Here is a 25246-nt window from a genome sequence, read left to right on the forward strand (position 1 = left end):
GATGCCAACGCTGCCGTACGCCGAAGACGTGTGTGAATCGAGGCGCCCTACTTCAACGTTTATAGAACCGCGTTTCCCTAGTCCACGTGCGTTCCAAGCAGAACGTGGATCGTATCTAGTGGAACCTTTCGTAAGTCTTGCCACTTGATGTCTTCAAATGCCGCCCGAAGCTATATGGCGCGGGTGACCGCAGGCGACGGCGGAGTGATATTTTTTTCTTCAGTTGATGAATTATTTATTGTCGCCAAAATCAAACATGTACGAGTTTTTATAAAGGAACGCTGCAAATATCACTTCTGTATTAATTTGTTGTCTTATATATGCGTAATGTCTTGTTGTTCTTTAACAATATTGACAAGTATGAACATTCCACCGGACTTAGATGGGCACATTTAGCTGTGACTATATAAGACTATTGCGCAGGCATTGTTTTACTTTGGCCGGGTGGCTGAATCGAGTCACAGACAGACAGACAGACGGACATACAGACATACAGACAGACAGACATTTAGACAGACCAAAATTTATGGGTTTAAGTAGCCCAAGAAAGACTATCGTCTTTAAAAATTTCAATTTAAAGTTGCAGAGCGATTTGCAGAATGTCCGAATAAACGGTTTTTGTCTTTCTATCTATTCACTATTAGTTTTCTTCTGCTTACTGAAAAAAAACACCACGTGACATGCCCGCTTGCGCGTTCTGATTGCAGTGCTCCCAGACGCATCGCGCTCAAACAGCCATAGGCATGCTGCTTCTTGAAATGCGATAGTTCAGCGATGTAAGCGTTAGCCACGGAGCAAGAATGTTGGTTATAGCGACAGTGAGTTATAGCGATAAGCACAGGCAACCGTCATCGTTTGCGTCGCTAACCTGTCGCTTTTTAAGCGGCAGCACGGCTTTGTTTGTTTGTGCGCGAAACGTCTAGGAGCACTGCAATCACGACGCGCAAGCGGGGATGTCACGTAGTGTTTTTGTACATCGCGGACATCATGCATGAGTAAGCTGAAAAATACTGCGGAAACTATTTGTTCGGAAGTTTTGCAAACCGCTTTCAAACTTTCCATTTGGATTTTTTTCCTAGATTTGCTGCTTTAGACGTTCGCTAAATAATCTTCACTAATTGTCTAATTAGGAAAAATACGAAAAATTGTGGCTCCAATCCGTGCTGCGACTGCAGTTGAAACTGCAAACCTGAAAAGGACACCCAAAACGATTCCAAATGTGACATCACTTAAATTCTCACACGGGCCCTACAAGGAGTGAAACCAGAGACAAGTAAAATGTACTTAACCAAACTTTCTATTACTGCACAACGACATTTACGACTACTTTATGTTCTTCTTCTTCTCGCTGTTCCATTGCTGTCTTTACTTTTCGTGGTCTATCCAACGAAGCCTGGACTGAAATTAGGGAGGTGCACGCACGCACGCACGCCCGCGCACACACGCACGCGTGTGTGCGTGTGCTTGTCCGCGCGTGCGTGGGTGTGCGTATACGTGTGCGTGAATGTGTGTCTATGTGTGTGCTTGTGCGTGTGCGTGCGTGCGCGTGTGCGTGTATGTGCGTGTGCGCGCACACGCACGCATGTACACACTCAACCACACACAAACACACAAACACGCGCGCGCGCGCACACAAACGCACACACCTACGATTTCTAACCGCACCTAGAACCCGCACCACCACTTCGCTTTAGCTCTACATTAACCGTTTCTTATTCAACGCCCTATTAACGCGCGTAGGCATAAAAAATGCGACTTCTTTGGAACCCGGACTGATACAACGACGAGGCAAAGCAACCACTGAATGTTGATGATGATATTTGGATATTAATGGCGCAAGGCCAGCTAAGGGCAAAGAGCGCCAAACAAAAGTGATTTCATGACAGCGACGTGAAAGTATAAGTAGAGAATTTCAGTAAAAATAAACAATGTAAACACAAGCTAATGAAGATGACTGGTGTAAAGGGCCAGGTGTCATGATGCATGATAAGAGATGAGATGTAAAAAATTGACATCGGTGAGAAACTTAAAAACATGCTTGGTGGAAAACATTGGCTCGTATCCTAAAAAGAACGATGGGTGAAACGGGACGTGTTGTCTGTATAGTTGTGGGAAGTGTTTGCGTCGTGTTGTGTTAAGTGCCTTGCATTGGATGAGTACGTGGATCACGGATAGACCGTCTCCACACCTGCCGCACATGGGTCTTGGAGATCCAGTGAGCAGGTGCGAGTGTGATGCATGTGTGTGGCCTATCCGTAATCTTGCCAAGGTCACTTCGGTGTGTCTGTTGTACGAGTCAGTTGTGTATCGTCCCAAGTGTGGCTTTATTACATGTAGTTTGTTGCCTGTCTGTTCACTCCAGTGTGTTTGCCATGTTTTACGTAGGTGTTGTCTGATGAGTGGCTTGAGGTCAGTGTAGGGTACTGTTGCTATGTCTAGAGTGTTTCTGAGTGCAGCAGCAGCCGCCATTTCATCAGCCAACTCATTGCCAGCGATCCCAGCGTGGCCTGGAACCCAGCAGACGGTCACACGCAGACCTGACGCATACGCTGACATCAAAGATTTAAAAACAAGATTTACAACGTAATTTTTGCAAGACCTTTGTGACGACAATGTGCGCACGACGCTAAGTGAATCTGTGAAAATGATGGACTTAGCAATGTTACGTTCGATAATGTGATTTAAAACAAGAAATATACCATATGCTTCCGCCATAAAAATGCTCGAATTCACATTCATTGTTTTGCAAGCATTGAAGTTGGGTCCGTGTGCAGCACAACACACTGCAGTGGATGTTTTTGATGCATTACTAAAAAATTCTTCCGCCCCATATTTTTTTTTCAAGTCTGCATTTATTTCACACTTTTTGGTACACAAGGAGGCGGGAGAAAAAGCTACCCAACGGTAGCTTGACGAGGCCCCTGCCTCCTGTAACATGGACAACATTGAGCACAGTACATACAAGAGCATGTTGTTGTCAACCATAGACAAAAGAATATGTTGTCAATTTCTCAACATTGTATAAATACATAGTTACGCACAGATACAGTAGATACATACATACGTAAATGTAAAATCAACTTGACATTCATGCCAAAATTCTGATGTAACCCGTCAGAAGTGTAACAAGTGTTTACACCTACATACGAGTGCAAGAAAGACCAATACAATTTTTCATACTTATACGTCGGCATCGATCTTCCAGTAAACACACAATTTATTTAATAAAATCAGGCGTATGACACAAGAAAATATTAGAAAGTTCAAAATAATTAATCATGAAGATATAGCTCAAACACTTGTTTAACAGATAAAGTATCTATGTCCTTCCCCAATCTGTGAAGGCCGTTTAGCAATACCGGTATTCTGCTTCGTAGCATATTGTCTCCGTAAGTGGTTCTATTGAAAGAGACCGACCATAACTCCGGATGTCTCGTAACACGTGCATGAACATTTTTAAATAATTTAGACATAATAACCAGGCTATTTGTACCTTTATTTCTTTCTGTAATTAGCTTCTTGCAGAGACGGTAATCATAGAAGTTTGGGTTGCTAATAGGGTGAAGTTTTTCTATCAGAGGACGCACGGGGTGGTCAGAGACGACGTTTGAAATATTTCTTATTATTCTATTCTGTAATCTAGTAAGTTTATGTATATTTGTATATTTCGCCTGGAGATACAAGAAATGCTGCAAAATGGCAGTTGTGGGCACCAAGTTTTTCTTAAATTGCGTAAACGACAAATCACACAACACAGGACGAAGATGCCGTGGGGCTATACGCCTCGAGCTTCGCGATCACTGCGCCGCCTGCCGCCGCTTCTCCGAGGCGTTGACGGGATGTGTGCTGCGTGGCTGATAGGGGCTCGTGCAGTGTTTTGGTTCTGTTTCACTTCTTTTCGCCTTTTCGCGCAATAAAAAAAACTTGTTATGGTGATGTCTATAAGCAAAAATTACGTTTATGTCACTTAAAAAAGCAGCTGCGTCTTCGTAGAGCACACGATCGCCTGCAAGAGCTACCCGGGGACACGGTTCTGCATGCTTCGTCGCCGCTCTTCCGGGTGTCGGCGACGGTACCAGCATATCACCCCTGTCACCTCCAAATACGTCAGGCACAAATGAGTTCTACTGTCGCCTCGTTTACACCTGATACTGGCACAGTGAGAGGCTTGTTTAGTTTTGCTGCGCGGACAACGAATGCGGCTTTGTTTCGAATACATACGTCGCATAAAAATATGTTTCGGGGATGTCATTTGGCAATCCCGGGCAATAACTTATGCCTTTTTTAAGAATATAAACCACGCGGAAATGTTAAGTATATTCCAAGCCTGTACGTCGTTAAATATGTGCCCACACACGCCTTATAGCAAGAACCAAGGCAATTTAATATGAAACCACGGAAAAATACATGCTGTGCAAGTGCGGAAGAAACATAATAGCCCTAAAGGAAAGGAAAAAAAACACAGTGCAGCTTCTGACACGCTAAATACGTTCGTCGAAACTTAAGCCAATTAGGGCTCACCAGACCAACTATACGCGAAATGCTCTGCTATTTCGCGAGACATAGGGGGAGGGGGGGGGTAGCGGAGGGGGACGCTCTATACAAATGCGGTGCGGAGCGGAATCAAGCCATTAACGTTTTAGTAATCACACACACAAATATCGCATTCACTGTCGTTTTGCTTTTCGACTTCAACGATCAGCTGATCGTTCGGCGGACGCATTTTTGGAAGTATACAGGTAGTTCACAAGCGATGAAAGGTGTCGGTGGAAGAGTGTGGCATGTGATAAGACCCTCTGATTTCAGTTTCTCCTTTAATCTGCAGGCTCCCTGTGCCATGTGACGATATTTCGAAGAAGCGTTTAGTCGCGGACGCCGATTATATTCTAAGCCCGTCTGCGCGCTGCTCGCAGAGGATATATGTAGCAGATGAATGTTTGCGGGCGCTCCCTTCACGACAAGACGACTCTTTGTCGTGTGCTGATCCCCGAGTATAATTCTGCATTATCCATCGCGCTTTCGTTGAATATTCCCGAAATTAACACACACTGGCTTGTGAATGGTGGCGATCAATATCTGAAGTATAATATTGGCAAAAGTAACTGGTGTGCTGTCAGGTATGAGTGTTCCGCTGGATATGTAAGCGCACAAAACTTATTTACATCGTAGTGTATACCCGTAGCATGAACATCTGAGGAACCGGTGGTTACGGAGACACTGCTAGTAAATTCAGGGCAGTGTAACTACAATCATCTTCATGCATACGCCGGTTCCGCGACGCTGGCCTGTGACACACACCTGGCGCTTATGCAGACCGAATATACCACACTAAGAATATACCACACTAAGAAACATTTACACTCTCGTAAACACACCCCATTTGCGAGCAGAGTGACTGCTCCACATAAACGTGGATTTCAAACGCCCGCAAACGCTAAATATCTGTCGTGAACATGCCGCAAAATCAGCGGCGACAGTGGGGAGTGGGACGGAGACCCCCGCCCCTGCTTTCGAAACGGGCCGCTAGGGGGATTTCAGTGGCGCCCCTACAGGCCGCGCTCGAGGCGTATACGCCTCGAGATTCGCGATCGCTGCGCCGCCTGCCGCCGCTTCTCCGCGGCGTTTGCGGGATTAGCGCTGCGCGACTGATAGGCGGTCATGCAGTGTTTTGGTTCTCTTTCGCTTCTCTTTGCCTTTCCGCGCACTAAACAACTTGTTAAGGTGACGTCTGTAAGCTAACTGCACGTTTAGGGCGCTTAAAAAAAACAGCTGCGTCTTGGTAGAGCGCTCGAACGCCAGTAAGAGCTACCCGGGGAGGCGGTTCTGCGCGCTTCTTGGCCGCTCTTGCGGGCGTCGACGACGGCAGCAGCATATCACCGCTGTCACCTTCGAACACGTCAGCACAAGTGAATTCTATTTATTGTCACCTCGTTTAGACTTGATATTGGCACTGTAAGAGAACTTGATATTGGCACTGTTGGTTCGTTTTGCAGCAGATATGTGCCCACTCATGCCTTATGCATGAACCAAGATATATGTTAATGAAACCACGGGAAAATGAATGGTCTGCAATTCAGGAATAAATAGAATAGTCGTACGGGAATAAAAAAAAACCGAGTCCAGCTTCTGAAATGCTAAAGACGTTTGTTTGAGCGAGGTAGTATTCACCAGACCAACTAGATGCGAAATGCACTGATATTTCGCTAGACATGGGGCGGGTGGGGGGGGGGAGGAGGAGGACGCTAAACTGTCGTTGTTTACAAATGCGGAGCAAAATCAACAAATGAACGTTTTATTAATCACACACACAAGCTGCGTGTTCACTTTTCGTTTGTTTTTTGCCTTCAACGAACGGCTGATCATTCGGCGGACGCATTTTTTTGAAGAATACAGGGTAAGCAGTTCACAAGAAATACGAGGTGTCGTTGAAGGAGTTGATTGATTGATTGCAGGGTTTAACGCGCCGACGCAACGGAGACGATGAGGCACGCCGTAGTGGAGGGCTCCGGATTAATTTTGACCACCTGGAGATCCTTAAGGTGCGCCGAAATCTCGTACACACGGGCTCGTTGGAAGAGTGTCGCATCTGATAAGGGTATCTGATTTCGGTTTATGCTAGATTCTGCAGTCTCCCTGTGTCATACGACGATGTTTCGAAGAAGGGTTTGGTCGCGGACGCGGATTACTCTATAAGCCCATCTTCGCGCTTCTCGTGGAGGATAAATGTAAGAGATGAATCTTATAGCGAGCGCTCACCTCGGGACAAGACGACCCAGCATTAAATTTGTCGCCGTGTGCTGACTCCGGAGTGTAATTTTGCATTATCCATCGTACTTCTTTGGTACAATGTTTGCGAAATTTATGCCGCATTGGCTTGTTCAGGGTACTGACCAATATCTGATATGTGATACTGTGATATTGGCAGGCGTAACTTGCGTGCTGTCAGGTATGAGTGCTCCGCTGGATTTTATAGTGCACAAAGTCGATTTACATCATAGTGTGTATGGCCGCAACATGACCATCGGAGGAAACACTGCTTACGGAGACACTGCCACTAAATTTCAGGGCAGCGGAATTGCAATCAGCTGCATGCAAATGCTGGCTTTGGGACGCCGGCCTGTGACACACGCCCGGCGCTCATATAGATCTCACTAAGATCGCGTCATAAACGTTTATACTCCCGTGAACACACCACGCTTGCAAACAGAGTGCCTGCTCCACGTTATTCGGTATTTCGAACGCGGACAAACGGTAAATCGCTGTCTTGAACGAGCCCCAAAAGCAACGGCGACAGGGGGGAGCGGGCCAGGGACTCCCGCGCCTGCTTTCGAAACGGGCCGCTAGGGGGATTTCAGTGGCGCCCCTACAGGCCGCGCTCGAGGCGTATAGAATCAATGAGAGATGTTTTAAAAGTGTTTAAACCCGAGACAGAAAGTTCAGAGGCCTCTTGCCTCGCCCTGAGCGAGAAAGGCGCAGAAATAGATGGACGATTTAAAAACAGTTGGGATGTAGCTGTATCGTTCATTATAGACTTAATGGGATGGTGAGACATTGATGAAACTTTAAACGCATGTAGTAAATCGACATACTCGCGCTGTTACCCTAGGCACCATCTGTCACACTCGACGTACAGACTTTGCACAGGGCTTGTCCGGAAAGCACCAGACGCAAGTCGAAGGCCCAAGTTCTGCACTGGGTCGAGCATTCTCAAAGCAGTTTCCCTTCCTGAACCATACACAACACCCCCATAGTGTAACCGCGAGCCTACCAGGCTGGTAAGCACTGGCAGCAGAAGTTGTTTGTCAGCACCGTACGAGTGATGCGACAAGACCTTGAGAATATTCACTGTTTTAAGACATTTTGGTTTCAGCTGTTTGATATGAGGGATAAAGAAAAGTTTCTCATCAAGGACTATGCCTAGGAACTTGTGTTCTTTTTTGACCGGAATCGAGACACCATTCAGTTTGATGTCTGGATCTGGCCTGATCCCACGCCTTTTGGAGAACACAACACAAGTGCTCTTAACTGGGTTTAGTTTAAAACCGTTCTGATCAGCCCAGCCAGCTAGCTTATTAACACCAAGCTAGACATGGCGTTCGCAAATTGACATATTACACGACTTGAAAGATATTTGGACATCATCTACATACATAGTACGGGAAATGGTTCGTGGCAACGCCTTTCGAAGTGAGTTCATCTTGACTTTGAACAACGTGCAGCTCAAAACGCCACCTTGAGGCACACCATTTTCCTGTACAAAAACATTTTAAAGGGCAGTACCAACTCTTACACGAAAGGTTCGTTCTGCCAGGTAGCTATAAAGAGTGTTAAACGTATTTCCCGAAACACCGAATGATTTCAGGTCGCTAAGTATCCCTATCGCCAAGCGGTGTCGTAGGCTTTCTCAAGATCAAAAAGGACCGTAGCACAAAACTATTTGTGGACAAAGGTATCCTTTATATACGACTCAAGGGCGACGAGTTGTCGTTTGTGGATAACCCCACCCTGAAGCCAGCCTGCCAGCTCTCGAGAAGACCATTGTACTCTAAGAAGTACACGAGCCTCCTGTTAATCATCTTCTCGAGAATCTTGCACAGACAGCTTGTGAGGGCGATGGGTCGATAACTGGCGGGAGAAGAAGGGTCCTTACTCTCCTTCAGGAACGCTACTACAATAGCCTCCCTCCAGGATTTTGGAATGTGCCCTGAAAGCCATATGTTGTCGTATAGGTGTAGGAGTGTTTCAAGAGTATCTGTGTGTAGGTGTTGTATTATGGTGTATGTAACCTGATCTGCGCCTGCAGCTGAAGGTTTACATGTGCTCAGGGCAGCCTTTAGCTCTTAGAGTGTAAATTCAGAATTGTAACCAGATTTTGACCTGTTATTATCATGTAAGGACTTTTTTTCACACGCGGTTTTATGTCTCAGGAAAGTGTTTGTGTAGTGTGCAGAGGTGGAAACGTGTTGGAAGTGTTGTGCAAGTGTGTTAGCCTCGTCTTCGAGTGTGTCCCCTGTTGTACTGAGCAGGGGCAGGCTATGTGTATGTTGTCCATTAAGTTTACGTATTCTTGTCCATACCTTGTGAGTGTCTGTGTATGAGTTAATGGATGGAAGGTAAGCGCGCCGACTCTCCCTTTTCGCGTCACGACGCACACGCTCTCCAAAGCCTTTGCCCGTTTAAACGAGATCAGGTTATCCGACGTGGGGTACCGGCGAAGGACACCCCACGCCTTGTTCTGGGCCTCTCGCGCCCGCCTACAGTTCTCGTTCCACCAGGGCCTCCTTGGGTTGCAGGACGCACTGGAGGCGTGGGGCATGGACTTTTCGGCGGCGTCGAGTATGTGTGCCGTGACGAGTTGGGCTGCTTCCTTCACGTGTAGGTGTTTTATGGATGTGTGGTGTAGTTGAGCTGTTTGTGTGAATGTGCTCCAGTTTGCTTTTGATTCATTAAACCTTTTATGGGAAGATGGACTGCTCGGGCCTAAACCTATATACGTTAATGAAGTGGGGAAATGGTCATTACCATATGGGTCTGTGCAGACACCCCAGTCAAGACATGGAAAGAGAAGTGCGGAACCAATAGCCAAGTCAAGAGGCCAGTATGTATTGCGTCCTAAGGTATGGTATGTAGGCTGTTTTTTTGTTTAAAAGGCATGCTCCGGAGGATGTAAGGAATTTCTCTATCAGGCGACCTCGGGCATCCGTCCTGGAGGAGCCCCAAAGAGAGTTGTGCGCATTAAGGTGTTCTGTCAGGATGTATGGTTCGGGCAGCTGGTCGACTAGCGCCTCGAAATCAGAGCTCGAAAGTGCATGATCAGGAGGAATATAAATGGAGCATACCGTTATTAACCTATTAAATATTATCGTACGGATTGCTACCGCCTCAAGGACAGTGTTCAGAGTGACAGGGTGGCAGGCTAAGGATTTCCGGGCGACAATTGCCACACCTCCTGAAGAGTGTGTGCAGCCAACACTGTCCTTTCTGAATACCATGTACCTATTTAAGAAATTTGTTTGTTTAAAATTGAGGTGGGTTTCCTGGAGACACATGATTCTTGGCTGACTGGCATGCAGAATCTCATACACGTCGTCAAGATTTTTAAGGAGGCCTCTGCAGTTCCATTGGATGATGTTTTCTGTTCCGAATATTTAAATTTAAGAATAACTGGTGTGTGTGTGTGTGTGTGTGTTCATGTGTCGTCTTTCGGGGCTGTTATTCTAGGACTTGTAGGCTTTTCTGTCGGCTTGGACATCGGAGGCCGCTCCTTGCGCTGCGTTGCAGGCAGGAACGGCGCGACATCTATCTCCTCGTCGGATGCCAGAGGGGTGCCCGGCGGACCAGGCCCCCCGGATTTGGCCCCCTTTCGGGAGCCCTTCGTTTTAGCCGCGACGGCCGAGGGCGTCCGGGGTCCAGAGGTGGCACGGGAGGTGCGGTGGCGGTGGGAGCCGATGCGGGGCCCCCGGTGTCCATCCGGTCGGCACCCTCCAACGCACTGGAGGACGGGGAGGCAGGAGCGGGAGCGGCACCTGTCCCTACAGAAGAGGTTGTCACCACAACCGCTGCTGCCTCAGCAAGCGGCGTGGCAACGGATTGGGATGCCTGAGGCACCCCAAGGGGGGGGGGCGCTGGAGGGACCAGGTCAGACTCGCTGAACTGGGTCCCTGTGGACACCAGACGCCGCTCCGCCCCCGGCGAGCCGCGTCGACGTACCTCCCCAGGGGGAAAGAGGCGAACCTCTTCCGCGCCTCTGGGAAGGTGATGTTCTCAGTGACCTTCACAGTTATGATCGCCTTCTCCTGATTAAACTTCTCGCATTTTCGAGAGTAGGCAGCGTGGGGTCCCTGGCAGCTGGCGCAAGTGAGGGTTGATGATGGACAATTGTCAGATGAATGATCATGCTGAGCGCACTTTGCGCAGGTGAGACGGCCACGGCAGGAGTTGGTTCGGTGCCCGAACCGCTGGCACTTAAAGCAGCGGCGCGGGTTCGGAATGTAAGGACAAATGGAGCATCGGATGAACCGTGCGTTGATATGGTCAGGAAGTGAGGAGCAGTTGAAGGTCAGGATAATATGTTTCTTGGGGATTATCTTATCGTCTCTACGCATCGTGAAGCGGCGCACGGCTGTAACACCCTGATCCTTTAGACCTTCCAGAATGTCGGCATCTGTCTCGTTAAGAAGATCTGCCTCAGAGATCACACCCTGCGAGCTATTCAGGCTGCGGTGGGGTGTGACCCTGATGTCCAGATCGACCATTTTCGTCTGACTAAGAAGTGTGGTTGCCTGCTGCTGGTTTTTTACTTCAACAAGGACTTCACCTGTGCGTTGTTTTTCGGCATTATAGGTCTTCCCAGTTATTCCATCAAGGTATTTTGTAATCAAAAATACTGATTGTGAAGCAAGAGGGCGGGCTGTGTCAAGAGATTCGATAACAAGGAAACGAGAGTATTTGTCTGGCTTTGAGAAGCTCATGCTTGGAAGTGGAGGGAAAGATACTTCGGTGCGGCCCCTTTTCAGGGACCGATCACGTTTGGAGGGGGGGTTTTGAATTTTCCATACAGCATAGAAAAAAAGCAGGAGACGGGGGTACTTTCTTCTCAAACCTTACCCTGATAGCCTGAGAGGTCCCAGAGCTCCCTGCCTGGTAAACAGACAGGGAGCACATCCGCCGGAGCTTGACCTGGGCTCCGACGGCCACCGTTTGAGGCTTCTACCCTTCACCTTAAAACACATCACCACGGTAGCTTACAGTTTATGTTGGGGGCTCGGGGTCCGCGGTGTCGCCAACACCATCACCATGAATACTCAAGGTGCCCCGTGCGGGGAACCGCTGAGTGTTCAACACGTTGTCTGCTCCGGGGACGACAGAAGCTTTTCCGCAGTACTCACACTTTAAACCCTTAAGGCACCTAGTGGAACCAATATACTGACGCTATAGTTTATATACTTGTAGGTTTCCCTTTCATGATAACGTGATCAGAAAAATATAGCAGAACATTTCGAAAATTATAAGTAATCGTGCTGAAAAGATCGCCGCCATATAGTTACTCTCGCTTATGAGCGCCTAGTGCCGCTGGCTGAACTAGGCGTGAGCCGGAAAGCTGGCGATGGTCGAAGATAATGAGGAACAGGTAGAGTCCTTTTTAGAACTTCTCACTTTTTGCATGCAGTCTACTTTTGTAGACTGGCGAGTATCGTTGATTGTGCAAAGATCCGGTGGTTGTATTGAATCGTGTGTTGCACCAGTACTCAGCGATATTTTTCTTAGCAGGGTTTACTGTGCCCTTGAGAGAAACCTGTCTGGCAAGTAACATTTTAAGACTTGTAGAAGATTACCTTGCCTTTGTGAACTCTGATGAACTACCAGTCATGAACTACCAGTCTCGGATGAATTACCAGTTATTGTTCCGTGAAAGTGGTTTCGTCAAAGTGGTTTCGGTTTGATGTGTACTCTTCGATCTCGCAAAACACCAAAAGCTACAGTTTCTGGACCTCCGTTTCAGGTTTGAGGTGGGCCATCTCTGTTGAATGTACTTGCCTCGTTCTGAGAAACCCGTCCTAATTTATGGCTCGGAATATTCTAAATTAGTGAAGAATGGAGTGTGGTTTTCTGTGATGCGCTCAGCTTTAACCCACTCTTGCCACCATACTGTAATGAGAGCTTCGAAGGTCAGTGAAAGAGGCTAGAGGCTTCAGGTTATCCAAGAGCAGCAGTCTGTCGTTGTGGCAATAACTTTTTCAGGCATGCCAAGATTCGTGGGAGCCCCGATAAAGGAAGCAAAAAACCGTCTGGAAATAAACTGGCCGTGATTCCCTGTGTGCACGGTACGTCGCACGGTTTGAAGAACGTTGCCAGTCAGTATGGTGCCACGGTGGTTTTTTTCACCCCGCGTAAACGGCAGGGAATGTGCGCTGCCGTACAAAGTAAGGCTTCGTTGGCAGGAAGGGCAGAAAAATCAGCGTGTGGCGAAAACCATGAGCACAGATCTGTGGAATGCCAAACCGGTGTCGTGTATCAAGTCTCTCTTTCGTGTGGTGCGTCATACAAAGGCATACTGGCAGGTGTGCTTATGTTAGATTGCAAGAGCATGTTCCCGCCTTCGACAAACACCCGCCACCGACTTTGCCCTCACACCGCAACACGTGCGGCTTCCACCCGGTGTTTGAGGAAACTGGTATTGTTATCAAGCGCCCGAAGCAGTTACACAGAGGGTTAGTTGAAGCCTATCCCATTAGCAAGAATGGCGAAAAGTTCGTGAGCCACCCGTCAGTGGTGCTTACTGATAAAGGGGTTCAGTTCATGGATAACGACAAAAAAGTCATGTTCCCTTGTTTCCTTCTTTCTTTCTTTCTGCTTTTCTTTGTTGTTCTATGCTACTTTGACCCGCGTGGTGTCGTTTGCCGTCAGTATAAATGTCTGCGGCTGGTTCTCATGAAATTCAGTTGAGAGTGAGCGCCTCTCCTGTGGTTATTCTTCTGTCTGTCCCGTCTTTCGCGCTTTGATTAGTTATGAACACATACCAACTCGCGGAACTTTCAAATGACCTACATTTTCGCTGAACGTTCTTCATCACTGGCAGGCCCGGATCGTTCCGTCCGCAGGCTTTCGCATATCTCCCAAAGTTGACTACGTTAGCACGCGCTAGAACCTGCGGCGAGTACAAAGCCAACGCGCGTGCTACGAAGCCAAAGGAATTGCTTCCCGCACTGAATACAATGATAGCTCAACCTCTCAATCAGGTAGACGCAAGTTTCACAATGTGAGGGACCAAGGTTCGGTTCTGAATAAAGGAAGTGTTTTTTTTTTTATTCGGCTGCACATGTTATTGCTCCTCGCCGCTGTTATACCGTACCCGGTGGGGCCTTTGGGGTAAACCAGTGGTTAGGCTGCCGGATTCACGGCATAAAGGTCTCCGGTTTGATTCTGGGGACCTTGCGCACATTTTTTTTAGGCTTCGAGTTTCTTGGTCCGATAGATGGATGTAGATCCTACTAAACAGCTTTGCTGTTAAAATTGCCGCCGTATGCGGGAAGGCATTTGCGCCCTTCGGATCAGCAGCGCGATGGCTGAGCCAGTGAGCCTTCGCGAAGGGCTTAGCGTTAAAAGAAGTGACCCAAACCTTGAGTAAAACGCGTCGTGAGATAAACGCAAACAGCAGCAAAAAGAAACCTAGTGGAACCTAAAGGGGTCGTACAGCGAAAATACATTTGGCTTAATTTTACCTCACTGAAGAACCTAGTCATAACGCAAATCTAGAATATTTCCCCATTAGTTGCTTCTCGAATTTAGGAGGCTTTGAAATGCAGGTTTTGAGGCGCATCTCAAGTGACCATGCGCGCATTGTCGGTCGTCAACCCAATAGCAGTGATGTCATGTTAAGAACATTCGAGGATTGAACGCTCTTAGTGTAAATAATTTTGTAAAGGTTCAAACCCGATATTTTGAAAGAAATTAATTTTTTATTCGTTGCCATAAAGAGTTTTCAATAGACCACCCTGTTGAAGAGACCGCTTCAGTTGTCGGGCAACCATAGCATAGCTTCGACGTACTCGCTGTTAGTACGATCTGTACTCGGTGTCCCCGCTGAAGTTCACATTGTTTTGCCGAGTTATCTTCGGAATCTTACATTTTTCGTATGAAGCAGCGCATGTGGCCGGCGTGCGATTCGACCTTGCGCCAACCTGGCCTGCCTGCATTGAAGTCCGAAAATTTACCCGCCCGACCACAGACGAAAAATCGCGCGCTGCCAAAACCTGTAGCACGAAGGGTCTGGTATCTGTAACCTTGCACTCTGGTTTGTTTTAATAAATGCTAATATTCCCAGAGCTTTTATCGCCTACTAACTGGTAAACGCTTCTCGAGCATGTACTAAGGAGGTATATCCACTGAATGAAACAATGCTAGCAGCATTCCTTATTGCAGGAAAGCAGAAAGGCGAAGTTCACATTCGCGTAATTCCTATTAGAGGATATGTGACGTCGACGTCAGCAAGCTCGAGCAAGAATACTGGCCAGCAGAACGGAAGTTTAGACTAGTGCAAAACAGCGTAAACAGTTTAGAAATACCCCGTTTACTTTAAACGTGGTTACGTCTGCCCGGTCCTCCTCCTGCCTGCGCCACTCGCACGCATTGTTGACTGAAGGTTCGGCCATGTTGACAGTTGTATCACAGATCAGACATCTCGCGTTTAGATGTGGGCGAGTAGCTTCAGCTGACCGTTTGCGAGCCCGCCCTATGCCGAAGTGTTGCGGAGATGAGGGGGAACTATGTGTGTCTTCTTAACATGACGACACCTCACGATTTGATGAGGAAAGCCTCAATGAAACCACAACTACATTTTTACTTTTTTTTCCGATGTCGTGCAATGAAACGGCTGTGCATAGTTTGTCACGGTTCCACAGTTGTACATACACATACAACCCATTTTTTAATTGTCTTCACGACCCCTTTAGGTGCGCTTACGTGCTTTGACGGCACCAGCCTGACGATACCTAATTACGAACTTCTTTACTCCTTCATCTTTGTCAATATTATATTTGATTTGTGCAGGAGAAAGGCTTGGTGCAAGGAGCCAGCCATTTCGTCGTAAAGGATTAACTGATTCATTGAAAATTCATTTCTTAAATCTGGACTACCTCAAGGTTCGAAACTAAGCCCCCTGCTCTTTATTATCTTTGTAATGAGCTTTGTAATACACTTTCAAACCCACTGTTTCATTACGCTGATGGCATATTGATAGCTTTCTCCGCATCACACGTTCATCAGGCCATTGCATCGTTGCAGACTGCTGCTACTCATGCAATGGACTGGTTTGCTGCTAATTTATTGATGGGTAATGCTGTTAAAACTCCCCATGTGTGCTTCCACAATCCGTAAAAAATGTAGTACTTCATTGTGCAGTAATTTCGCACGCGTCTTTATGTTTTTCTTGTACGTGCAAACCAGTGAAGTATGCTTCGACTGTAAAATATCTCGGACTAATCTTCGACAATGACCTGACATAATTATAATAATAATAATAATAATAATAATAATAATAATAATAATAATAATAATAATAATAATAATAATAATAATGCCTTTATTGTCCATTCACAACGATGTAGGAAGAGAGGGGAAAAAGCTAATCTAGTTAGCTTGACGGCGCTCCCTTCTGCTCGAATAACACATAGATAATTCAAAAGGCACTCAGCACAGCATACTCAACACAGCAATTCTCATCTAGCATACGTCTGTAAAAAGCTGCTTGCGCTTTCGTGCATTATGTACAGATTGCGTTCCTTTATGCCATTACCAGTTCGGAAGATTGTACTGCATGCGTTGGACTACAGTGTTCTTCGTTATGGTATTACAGTGTATGGACACTGCGCAGCCCAATGGCAGCAGCGGCTCAATTCACGTCTAAGCTCTCTGCTCAAAAATGTAGCCTGTAATCTATGCCTCCTTGGAAGTGCAAATGTTTTCGCAAAGTTACAATTGACAAATTTTACTATGCTGTTAATAAAAACAATCATGATAAAGTATTTTCCGACGAGTGACTACAAAGAAAAATACATTGCTACGCGTAGCCTTAGACCACGAAATGTGTATTGGATACCACGGCGTCTTACAGGGTATGGTCAAAGAATGCGGTGCTACTACGTTCCATCGTCCTGCAAAAAATTGCCACCCAGAGTATTCGAAGTGAACAATCGTTGTAAATAAAAAAAATCGCATGCGTGCATTCTGCTTTGAAGTGGCCTGACTCTGCTTGCCTTTGATACCCTCTTTGTTGGCTTATTTGCAATGTTTCCCATCACTTTGCGGCAGATTGTAGCCTGTAATAGTTTTACCGGCTACCTCGTTTTTTTTTTCTCACTCGCGTTTAAATATTACTGTCTTGAATAGATGATTCTGTTACAATTTCATGTTCGGCTATGTGCACAGATTTCCGCTGCCTGCCAGGCGTTGTCCTTAACGCCTATTGTGGCTTTAGCAGGCCTGTGCATTTGCATAGTTTTCTGTTCTGTGTAATAAAAGTAATAATACTATTGTTTAGCCTTTGATTGGGAACCCTCGACGAGCTGGGTCTCTATGGCCGGCTCGGACCTGAATAGCGCGTCTACCACTGCTCCTTTCTAGTTATATAGAGTAAAGGGTACCCTGCCTTACTGCTTTGCAGGTCATTTCTCCGGAGAGGGCAGCACTATATTATGTGATGGAGGTCAGCCCTTTACCCGCACGCCTTCCATTTATCTGAATAGAGCCCTGGGTAATATCGGCTGTAAGCCACTGGATTGGGGAAACAATCGGTCTACATGTTGTCGCCATGCCACCGAATCCCATTTGCTCAGTGTCCTGTGTTGGCATGGCAATCTTTTCCCTTTTCGCCTACAGTGGTCAATAATATCCCTGCAGCACACCAGCCTCTCCCAGCCTGACCATCGTGTTGAGTGAGCGTCTGCCTTGGGAGGTTCGACATCGGCTCAATCAGTAAAACCTCGAGCCGCGTCGTGCGCACACTCGTTCCAGGCCAGGCTAGGGTGTGCCTGTGCCAATATAAGTTGTATCTTGCCACTTCGTTCTATTCTCAACCCAGATGTCTTAGTTCTAAACGCCACAGATGAGATGCGCCCCCTCGCGTATGGTGGCCGACTGAGATCGCTCGCTAACTTTGGTATTGGGGGACGCGATCCTTGCCAGGACAATGTCCGCCTTAGCGCCAACCTCCGGTTTCGTCGTCCGGATGGATCTGGCGGCGATGCAGTCGCCCTGTCGATTTACTACCGCTGAGGCTCCAGCGTTGGGGCGGCGTCCACGTGAATCACATGCTCGGACTTCGGAAATATTTTAAACAGAGCACTGGCTCTGGCCTGTTGACGCGCCTCGTTATGTACCGGGTGCATGCTTTAGCAGAGTGGAGGTTCCCACCTCCGCTGGTATTAGGACTTTCTCACGTTGCGCACCAGTGTAATTGATATCAAGAGAACACAGAATCTGCCTCCCTGTCTAACTCTTAACGAGCGTTTTCCTAGTGCGCTTTCTGGGCTTGTGTGAGCTCACTGAGGGTGTTATGGTGGCCAAGCCTTTGGAAGCGTTCGTTCGATGCAGTTTGCTACCGAGGGCTTGTTTGTACGCTGTCCTTATGAAAGCGGTACTTTTGAACTCCTCATCCCATTTTAGGTTAAGGCAAGAGGAATGTATATGATACTACTTATGACTAAAGCTTGTACCAACCTCATTAGGTTGTTCTCTTTCATCCTGTGGTGCCTGTTGGAAATGTGCGAAATAAGCCAGATTGTTTGTCAGGCGCTTTTTTCAAGTGCGCGTGCGGCTTTTATGTCTGGCCCATTGGCCTGAATCCTGACACCGAAAACACTGATACTTTGAACCGTCGTGATACGCTGCGCACTTCCTGCGAAAATGTGAATTTTTGGAAGGACCGAGTTTGCTTTGCGTCCTCTGCTGGTCGGACGGGTTTGCAGCAGCTCTGAATTTTGTGGGGAGCAACTCAAGCCTCTCGATCCGATGTACTACTCCACAAGCTGGATAGCCCGTTGTAGAGCGCCCTGTACATGCCCCTCGCTACCCCCGCCCACCCGGAGTGTGACATGATCGGCGTGAAGGCTGTGATAGCAGGAACTGAACGAGGTTATAGTTCAAGTGGCTGTGAAGACAAAATACAGCCTAGTTTAATAAAAAGCATTTTTTTCCCAGATAGCAATTTCACGTATTTTAGCACAAGCTTTGAGCAAATAATAGAAAATCTATAAAGGAAAACAAATGGAGCAGTGGCGATTACCCAGCGACTTTCCTGTGACGCCTCAATGACGTCACATGACCTTGTTTGCGTGGTTAGCGGACTCCGACAAAATCTAATGCAAAGAAACATGACTGGGTGAAACATGACTGAGGCTCGAGTTCCATTTCACCATCTCACTTCAGTGGTGGTAACGTGGAGTTAACCCACCTACAGCTCTGAACTTTAAGAAACACATGGTAGGTATAATGCTGGGAACAAACATTTACTGCATAGCAATGTTTCAGCAACACTAGATGTTCCGCCTTAATGGAAATCGAATGTAATTTTTTAAAGCTAACATCAGAATATCCCCTCGTCCAATTTCACAAAATTGCACATTACATACCTGCCAGAGATGACACCAAAAGAAAACAGACATTAAAGGGAGGCATAATTCCTTGTGGTGGGGATACGGACTCAAGCCATCAGTACATTTAGTGTTGACGTGAAATATTTTCATGCGTGGTATCGATGTTAACTTTTTCCAGTTTGCACGTTGCACCGTTGCTTTTGTACCAGGCAAGGGTGATGAATTCACTGGGGCGGGGCTTTAACATACTTTGCTTTTTTTTGCGTATTGTAACATGTGGGCAATCGCTGCTGTTTGTCATTTGATTTGCTTTCGCTACAGATTGCTCAACTGGAATGTAAATATGTTCACAGCTGTGAACAAGTTTGTATTTTCATATTTATCATTTCCTTCACGTTCTGGATTGTTTTGTTCATGGTGTAGAGCTAACCGTACGATACATAACTGTGAGGAACTTTCAAAATGCGACCATGTAACTTTGCTTCACAAACTTTTGTGTACTTCTGCAAGACGGCGGGCACGTTTGCCACATGTACGCACGTGACAAAGTTTAACGCACTCCAAAAACGTTTCGACAACATCCCGGTTAATTAATGGCACAAAACACCTTTATTTCCTTCGAACTTTTTTGGGCAGCAACGTGTAAGACATCGACATTGCAACCGCTCGTCTGGATGCATGATGCACACCGTTTAAAAGAATGACTGCACAGCGTGGCTGCTTCACAAATGCATGAGTTATTTAACCTTTGACAGAATAGCTTTTCGAAGTGCGTCAGCACCGAATCCTTCTCCTTTGCGAACATTATGCTCGGCCAAATGCACACGTTTTACCTCGGCTTTAAGAGCTCGAAAAACATACGTTCTCGCAGGCTTTTTGTAAGCAGTGCAACTTTGCTGTGCTTTCTAAACATCTCACCCGTACCGTTTGCTTGCTTTACCAACGCCATCGGATGACTAACGCTTCTTTCTTGGTCTGCCCGCATGGGCGTTTCGTCGCCGTCAATGTCATTGCTCTTTTTCCGCCTCTTCAGCCCTGTACTCACTCCACACTCCATTTCACAGCGTGTTCAAGGGGATGCGGGATGGTGCCAGAAGTCGGACGTCAGGCACATCGGCCAGGGAAGCAATGCCAACGCAGTGCGCCGCAGGCAATGACGCTACTGCGTCGGTGCTCGGCGTTACGTTCCACTCGCTATACCCGCTCTGTTCTTGTGTCCATCTGCATAATATGTCCGTGTATGAAGACGGCGCAGAATTTTGCCGACGTGTGCCGTATTTTGCTCACGCAATGATAGATAGACATGGCTGCGCAAAACAAAATCCCCGCATATAGCAAGCGCGTAATACCTAACGGTTTAGGAATTCCCGAAAACATCCAATCCCAAAGTCAATGAAGTACACGCCGCGAGGGATCAGTGGCTAAGGCGTTATGCTGCCGAACCCACAAATGAGGGTCCGATCCCGCCCAGGCTCCCTGCTTTCAGGTAAAAGCGAGAAGCGAAAACGTCAGTGTGGCGAGATCTTGGTGCAGGTTAATCGTCCTCAAGTAGCCGAAATTAATACATAGTCCTCTACAACGGCTTCCCTTATGTCCCCCGTGTAGCTTGGGCGCATCAAACACCATAAATAAGAGAATCAATGGAGTATTTGCATTTAAAAATTCAAATAGTGGGTAGGGCGGGATGATGAGACACAACCGTTTGTAAACACCTAGATGGGTTAAAATTATGGTCGCAGGGTGAAGGCAGGATTGTTAGAACCAACAACCGTGGCCTTGAGGGAGAGGCAGACTATCAAATATAAATAGAAATAAATGAACGCTCATTTAGCTGCTGTTCGTAGTTTCTTAGCAACGTTACTCAGACTGCTGCACGTGTGCTAGGTGCCCAAGGAAATAATTACGAAGAAGCCGTGGTGAGTCCCCTAAGCCCTGTGTCAACCAAAACGCTTGTCCCGTCTATAGCAAATATTCACAGCCTAATAATGAGTGTTTCCGTGGCCAAATTTTTTATAGACGCTATACATGTGTTTCATTTCTGGCCACCTGAAGACGTTCTGATTCCTCGTCAGCGAGTTGAATTTCACGAGAATTGCACCTACGTGACTCACTGTTGATTCATGCTGGAAGGAACTCCTAAATGTTAAAAATGAAGCATCGGCCCAACAATGCAAGAAAGTGTTTTTAAAAAGGAAGAAAAGCGGGGATGGTTGGTTTTTGTATACTAAGGTCATTGCATTAGCGTTGAGGTGGGGAGTAACAAAGAAGTATTTAGAAGAAAAAGAAAAGAGTGTATTTACTTTTTGTATTCCGCCTTTCAGCGCTAATACAATGCCCTCAGTGTTTTTCTATGGCCGTGCAAAGTTTGTTTATTGAATTTTGCTGGAAGGTCTACAGAGCCTATTCGCATATTTTGCACGTACCTAGACAGTTCGCGCTGATTGTTCGGGATAGCTATTTTGTTTCAACTTGGTGGTTATGTGATGACGTCATGCATATCGTTTAAGCCAGTGCACTGTCAGGACTTATGAGAAAAGTGCATCCTTCAAAGTACTACGACGACGATTATGGGGCTTTTTTGTGTGCTTAGCAGTGAGTCGTTTTCATTTTAACGGGCTAAATTCCGTCGCCGCATCACCAATGCTGGTACCCTGCGATGCTGGTGCGCTCCGGTCACATATACGTCACGGCGGCAAACATGAGGGTGGCCTAATGACTGGCGCCCTCTTCCTAGCTCAGAGCCCTACTGTCGGCACTTACACATATCTAAGCAGTTTGTGAGCTGCATGCGAGAAAACCACCACCGCAGCTTTTCTGATACAACTTAGCAGTCACGCTTGACAGACCACCCAACTGCCAGGGGCACCTGCTGCTAGTAGTGAGGCTAGTGCTGGTCTACTGACGAAGTTCCGCCAGTCATAAAGGAAACGAAAGCGCTCCCATAACCTCTAGCTCACCGGTCGATTTCACCGAAGCGGTCGACGGACGACACGTCTGGTGAAATGCTTGAGGAAGATAGCGTACGTCTGTTGGGAAGGATTTTTGCCTCGCGCGACTCCTAGCAGCGTAAAACGCAATCTCCCGCGAAAGCATCTGCGGAGCTATTAGTAAAGCCGCTAGCGCAAGTCCCGCGCCAAACCAGGTACAAAGTTGCCATTAAGCAGCCATAACATTAGAGCAGTATCACTTTCTGCAGGAGGATCGTACAGATTTCCTTAGTCGCGACTAAGAACTCTGCTGATATGATAAGCTTCAACAACTTCTGCTGTCAACTGGTCTTTTGTGAACAAAATGTCTCATTCTTCAAAACACGTCAGGCGAACTGGATGTGTAATGCATCAGGCGAACCAGATGTGTACGCCAGCCTTCTCTAACGCTGTACGAGGAGGAAAACGTTTTTTAGATGCCACCTAACTCTGCGAGTGGTTATCAGGCATTTACGCCGCTGTATCAGAGGTTTCAAATTTTCTTCGTTTTTTACCACATCAGATTGGACGTGTCGACCATATTTTTGGGTTGCTTTCCAATAAAGTACTAGTTGCGAGTCAGCGCCCGTCTTGTGGATTTTCTTCTGTGTCCCTCGTCGTTTATTGCTCTGTGTTACATTCCATCAGTAATACGGAACTGTTTAAGGCCGAACTTTGCCGTTACACAGCGTTCTTGTCTGAGCTCTCAGCTAGGCAGTTCCCGGCAAGACAACGGGTTTCGACCGCTGAAGGATATTTAGACGGAGTTGAAAGCATAGGATAGTTAGACGGAGTTGAAACTATGCAGTGACTTTCGCGCATTTTTAGCTATAGTGTCTAACTGAAGTTTGAAGTTTTCCTTTATGTTACTGATGTATCCAGTTATTGTAATGTAAATAGTTGTATATACACTCTTCAATTCCCTTCTTAAAACGCAAACGCCTCGAGTTCGTCAATTCGGCCACCCACCAGAGAACTTCAACGCCATCGCCCTGCGAGCCTCCTGCCAAATCAACCGGAGCCCGGGCGATTGGGTTCCTCGTTGGCACCGGATTTCGAGGAAACGAACATCTTCTACCTTTACTGGTCGCATGGCTTCTCTGTTTCCTAATTATTTAGCTTATTTCCTCATTATATAACTTATGAGTGTCCGTAAAAATGGTATCACTATGATTATAACGAGGCAATATTCCGAATTAACCAAACTTGTGTTTCGTCTGCATGGCCCCTTTAAGTATTGAGAGGCAGGATTATGATCACTGTTTATAAGACACTGTAACACTTGCGTTTGGCTATGGCTGCTAATCATGGTATTGGTATGAGCCGCAGAGACCTGCATGTTTATATGGGAGGGTCCCAACACAGCCGTGAAACAATCTGCCTTACGCACGTACACACATCAGGACGCCTCATCACCAGAGGGGTACTAATCTCCATACCCCCCCCCCACCCTCCTAAGACGTATCAGATATGCCGAAAGCAGTCGACGCTGTTCAAGGATTAAACTGTTCCACACTCATCCCGTGAACTTTGCTTATGCAGCTCGTGCCTGTGTTCTTAAGGTGTGTTTCTTACATTGGTATAAAAATAGTTTTCCTACATTATAGGGTAAAACAAAATCCAGGAAGCTCTATTGCTAAAACGGTTCCAGAATCAGCATCGCGCACTAAAAGGCCACATGAATCCTTCCACAGCCATTTGCAAAGGTTACTACAACTCGGTATACGAAATACTGAATCCGATTTCGCAAGGTTCTCGGCCTGTCACTTCAAAGAATTAATCTCAAGAGCAATACACGAGTGACAGCAAAATAGTTCTCGTTGGCGGGATCAAAACGAACGTGGTAATACACTCCCCTAATTGCCAACAGACTGCTTCCCGACGACCAGAAATAGGGCCCGTCGTTAATGACGTGTTATGTGGAAAATTGTATACAAAAGTGCTATTTTTGGGACTGGTTCAATGCATCGCCCATTTTTTTTAGTGCCAAGAGGCAATATTTTGAAATCTTTATTGGTATTTAGGAAATAATAGGAAAACTAGTATCGGCATCAGTGGAAATATGTTTTCACGGCGGATTTCACAGATATTTTTTTGCATTTTTACTGGTTTATAATACTTATGAATATTAAATTTTTAATAATTTCTCATTGCAAAATGAACGGGTTAATCAGTTAAGAAACAAATGTAAATCACCTCGTAGAAAATGTATCTAATAAAAGCACAAAGATAAATTTATTACACTCAAACAAAAAGGGGAATTAATTTTGAACGCCAAACTATTGCTAAAAGAAACCTTCAGCACATATTGTTAGACTTACAGCTGTTCGTATTGTACCGAGGACGAAAATGTAGACGTCAACGTCTACGAAAACTTGAAATAGAGGAAAATTTCCTCGAACGATGTGCTTATTTATTGCTCCTGTCATATCCTGGCATAAAAATATTGGTGCTAATTGGCAATGCATTGTACCTTTCTTGTGTAAGTACTGCCAGTTCACAGAAGTGTAAAGTGCATGAACTACGGAAAACCAGACAGAGCATAGCACATGGACCAGCGTGAACTCATGACTACCGTTTATATAAGACAAGATGCAATATAAGTACGAACAAGAACTGCGCAACTAGGCACGCGCGACAAAATACGGGATCTTACAGGCTGCACAACCTGACATCACTTTTCAAAGCCTCGTATGTAGCTGTTTGGTAGAAAAACTAACTTACCGGAAACACAACTATCTCGGCTACGACACGACACCAACAACTCCGCCTAATAAACTTATTAATTGTTCGAAATGGCATGGTAAAGGGCTCGAAAAGTGGCAAATAACATACGACGATCTTCAGAACTTGCTTGCATGTTTGTTTTGGGGCTTTGTGCTACGTTTCCGCTCGCCTAAAGAGGGGTTCACAGAGCGGTAATCTTACAAAAGACGGGTATGTAAAACTAGTACAGAATTTTAACGGTTAGGTTACGAAATGGCAGTATTTTTGGCTTACTGGAAGTGGAACTCCATCCCACAGAGAAAACGTGTGACGTAAAAGCTGACACAGCTAGACTGACGGTTGTGAAAATCGAAATCCTTCGCCTCCCTTGTAGTGTAGCCGGTTAAAACTAACTGCATTGTTAAGATTGCCTGTGGAATAGTTTTTTGGACTTAGGCTGTCTTGTAGTTGAGTGGCAGTGTA

At 46.3% G+C, this 25246-nt stretch overlaps 1 long non-coding RNA gene across 1 annotated transcript in view; it reads right to left on the bottom strand.

Moving 5' to 3' along the window:
• Positions 1–19266, bottom strand: part of LOC144165104 (uncharacterized) — a 68854-nt gene extending 49588 nt beyond the window's left edge. The window contains exon 1 of the long non-coding RNA XR_013321360.1: positions 19128–19266. This is a non-coding gene — a long non-coding RNA (uncharacterized LOC144165104). The remainder of the gene's footprint in view (positions 1–19127) is intronic.
• Positions 19267–25246: the final 5980 nt, after the last annotated feature.

This window comes from Haemaphysalis longicornis, unplaced genomic scaffold (genome assembly GCF_048455015.1).
Source record: "Haemaphysalis longicornis isolate Haplotype H1 unplaced genomic scaffold, Haemaphysalis longicornis Haplotype H1 scaffold_14, whole genome shotgun sequence".
NCBI classification, from domain to species: Eukaryota; Metazoa; Arthropoda; class Arachnida; order Ixodida; family Ixodidae; genus Haemaphysalis; species Haemaphysalis longicornis.